Raw genomic sequence first — 4,268 nt, 5'->3', positions numbered from 1 at the left:
GCAGGGGGGGAGGGAGGGGCAGAGGGAGTGTAGCTGCTCCAGCCCCATCCTCAGCTTGGTCCCCAGCATGGTGGGTGTCTCCCCGGCCCCAACACAGCGCGTGGGGAACTGTGCTCCCTGCACTGCCCAGCGTGGCTCCTCCTGAGCAGCAGCTGGAGGTGGACGCGGAGGAGCAGGGATCAGCCAGGGCAGGGTGGGGTGGGGTGAGACTACAGTGCTGGGTGTACAGTTCTGGGTGCCCCTTTGACACCCGCCCTGGTGGCTCCCTGACTATAGCACTCTGGGCAGTCATCCACATCACATCACCCTCCCCTAAAGCCAGTTATGCTTATTCAGCTCTGGTGAGGCCATATCTGAAGTACTGTGTCCAGTTTTGGGCCCCGCGTTACAGAAAGGATGTGGACAAATGGGAGAGGGTCCAGTGGAGGGTGATGAGGATGGTTCAGGAGCTGGGGCACATTGCTTATGAGGAGAAGCTGAGGGAACTGGGCTTATTTAGTCTGGAAAAGTGAAGATGAAGTGGGGAGGGGGATTTAATACCTGCCTTCAACTACCTGAAGTATGGCTCCAAAGAGGATGGAGCTGGACTGTTCTCAGTGGTGGCAGACAACAGAAGAAGGAGCAATGGGCTCATGTTGCCGCAAGGTTAGGTATCAGGAAAAACTCACTCACCAGGAGGGTAGTAAAACACTGGAGCAGGTTACCCAGAGAGGTGGTGCAATCTCCATCCTCGGAGGTTTTTAAGACCTGAGTAGACAAAGCCTTGGCTGGGATGATATATTTAGGGATGGTCCTGCTTTGAGCAGGGGGTTGGACTAGATGACCTCCTGAGGTCCCTTCCAACCCTAATTTTCTATGAATCTTTGATTTAGACTGTTACCACCATTGACAGGGCTGAATGAACTCTTAGCGGGCCCTAGACAAATAAACTAATGGGCCCCAGGCTGACCAAGACCCCCATCCCCACCCTGGCCCCACCACTGCCCATGGGGAGTTGCTGCTAGGAAGCAGCTGCTGCAGCAGTGAGACCAGCAGAGGGGAGGGGAAGGGAGGCGGATGAGGCCATTTGCACCACCGCCATGGAGGGAAGGACAAGGCCCCCCACAGCTCTGGGTTCTAGGCATGTGCTTAGTTTGCCTGTGCATTAATCTGGCCCTGACCATTGGACAAAGGTGGAACCAGAAAGGTTTGGTCTGATCTTACCCAAAATCAGGCAGGAAGTCACTAGGACACAGAGGCTATGAACTGAACCCAGGCATCCTGGCTTCTTGCCTTGATGAATAATATATTTAAAAGATTGTACAATTAAACAGTCCAGTGAAATTAAGTCCTTCAGTAGTGTTTTGTTTACTGTTTTGTGGATGTTGCTGAGCTGCCTTTTTAATTAAGGGTTTTAATTCTTGGTTGATGGGAGCCAGGCATAAGTGGCCTCTCCTCAGTGCCAGCACTGAGAGGGTTAAAAGGGTGACTTTTCTAACTACACATTAAAATAAAAGGAAAAGAAAGCACCAGTGAGAGTTTTGAGAAAACATTTCCATTACAAGTGTGGGTTATAGTAATTGCTAAATTATAGTGCTGCCACTTCATTATATACAACCTCTACCCCCCTGCTCAACTTCAGTAATGCTCAGGGTCTAACTCTGGCAGAGAAAAGACAGGGAATTCCCAGTTATTGCTTGACACTGTATTCATGATACCATGTCACTGGAGGGGGGGGAGCGGGGGATACAAAAATCACTAAAGAATACCACTGAGGGTAATTTTTCCCCAGTTCAAAGGGTGTATTTGTCTCATTTTTAATTTTCCCCTCTCCGTTATAGTATTTTTACTTGGCACAAAAAGCTCCAACCTTATGTCCCTAATGAAAATTTCGTTTCACTCTCCAACACATATGCATATAGATTTGTTATCATATGGTTACGTATGATGGCTGGTCTGTACCCAGAAGTCTTGCGTGTTCTTATTATGTTTTTTTGGAAATGCAAGTATCATTGCAGAACTGCAGCATGTCGGAGCAAAACACACAGCCCAATATAAGTAGGATGACCATGCATCCCAGTTTGGCTGGGACAGTCCCAGATGCCATAGACCAGTTGGTCAAAGGTCCTGGGCTGGAGTCTAGCAAGGAGGCAAAGCAGCATGGTGTGCCAGGCATGCTGGTGGGCAGGCACCACACTGCTGCTATACAGGAGCAAGTCAGGCAGATGTATGGTCATCCTATCTAAGATGCCATATCTCAGGTCCCTACATTCCTTGCCCTCATACAACAGCAGTAGTGCCTGGCCACCCACCTGCCCACCTGGTACACCATGCTGCTCCACCCCTTTGCTGGTCTCCAGCCCAGGACTTTTGACCAACTGGCCAGGACCAGACTATAGAATCTGATCACCCTATATATAAGTGTCAGCCATGGTACATAAATGTTTCCATCACTTTGGCACACATTTCCCATCTTGTACACCTTCACAGAAATTGGACCGTGCAGTCCAGCTGCCCTGGGCCTTCAGGACCAGTGTTGATGCCCATAGTCACCCCGGTAGTGTAAGCAGATGCTTATCCAGAGCTTCTTGTGAGAGTGATCGTTTTATAGCTCATCTCCAGTAGCACGTGACTGTCAAAGCAAACAAACACCCAGAATTTGCAACGGTTGCAACAGTCCATCACGCTTCACTTTAGGAAGTAGAAGCAATACACTTATTTGGATAAAATAATACATACTTACATGGACTTCCCTATATCATTTTTCTTGCTACTCTTGCATGTTCCCTGGACTTAAGTCACAATCCTCTAAGGATACCAGGCATCTTCCGCCCCCATCAGTCTGCATATGGCTTCTACCTCCAAACAGTGAATTTCCTTCTCCCTCTTCTACAGTTAGCTATCTTCCAAACTCTTTCTAAAATGGCTATTGCCAGATTATGGGCCAAAACATGGAAAATGCTCTCTTTCAGATACATACTACAGTTGCTAAAGCAAAATTATTGTGTACTCAGATTACTGGTAACATGAACTACTGGTAATAACCTAGGGATTGTGTAGACTAAATGGGGGCCCTAAATTGAAGTGGTGAGTTTTAAAAAACAATATTTCAATTTAGGGCTGATTAAATCCCTGTGTCATGCACACAACCTGCTGACATACCTGCCTCTCCGGTGGGGGGGAAGGGTGAGCTGCTGGCAGGTGGAGTGGTCCCTGGGCTGTGCAGAGGGGGGCCTGGTCCTTCCCTCCATGACAGTGGCGGCCCCCAGGCGTCACCCACCCTCAGGCACCCAGCTCAGGCAGTCCCGGGTGGCACTGCAGCCGCAGAGGGAAGGGGGGTGGAAAAAAGAGATCAGGCTTGCTGCTTTTCTTGGGCGGAGCCCCCTTTCCTCAGCTGCTGCCAGGTTGCCTGCAGGGCTTCCTGCAGAGCTATGGAGCTGCACTCCACGGCTGTAGGGGCAGCAAGCAAGCATGCCCCCCAAGTCATTTAAGGTGCATTATGCTGCCGAATTTCCTACAGCAGCTGGAATTAATGTGCAATATGCTTCCGAGGTGTCCGCACACCAACACCATTAAAGCAGTGCAAAAGCATTCAGCCCACTTTAAAGTGTCGTGCACATGCCTTTCATTTTGTCTACACATGGCCCTAGTGACAGAGGATGTAGAAAAGTCTGAAGTACCCAATGCCTTTTTCGCTTCAGTCTTCACAGACAAAGTCAACTCCCAGACTACTGCATCAGGCAGTGCAGTTTGAGGAGGACGGGAGCAGCCAACACCGGTGAAAGAACAGGTTAGGGACTATTTAGAAAAGCTAGACACATACAAGTCCATGGGGCTGGATGGGATGCACCCAAGGGTGCTGAGGGAGTTGGCTGATGAGATTTCAGAGCCACTGGCCATCATCTTTAAAAACTCATGGCAATCAGGAGAGGTCCTGGATGATTGGAAAAGGGCAAACATACTGCCCATATTTAAGAAAGGGGTAAATGAGGATCCAGGGAACTACAGACTAGCCAGCCTCACCTCAGTTCCTGGAAAAATCATGAAGCAGATCCTCAAAGAATCCATTTCTAAGCGCTTGGAGAAGAAAAATGTGATCAACATGGATTCCCCAGGGGTAAGTCATGCCTGAGCAACCCGATTGCCTTCTATGATGAGATGACTGGCTCTGTGGCTGCAGGGAGACCAGTGGATGTGGTACACCTCAATTTTAGCAAGGCTTTTGATAGTCTCTCTCACAATACTTTTGCAGGCAAGCTAAGGAACTCCAGGCTGGATGACTGGCATGT

The sequence above is a fragment of the Gavialis gangeticus genome, unplaced genomic scaffold (genome assembly GCF_001723915.1).
Source record: "Gavialis gangeticus isolate Ggan-Ray unplaced genomic scaffold, GavGan_comp1, whole genome shotgun sequence".
Classification (NCBI taxonomy): Eukaryota; Metazoa; Chordata; order Crocodylia; family Gavialidae; genus Gavialis; species Gavialis gangeticus.
Note: the sequence above shows the minus strand (reverse complement) of the source record.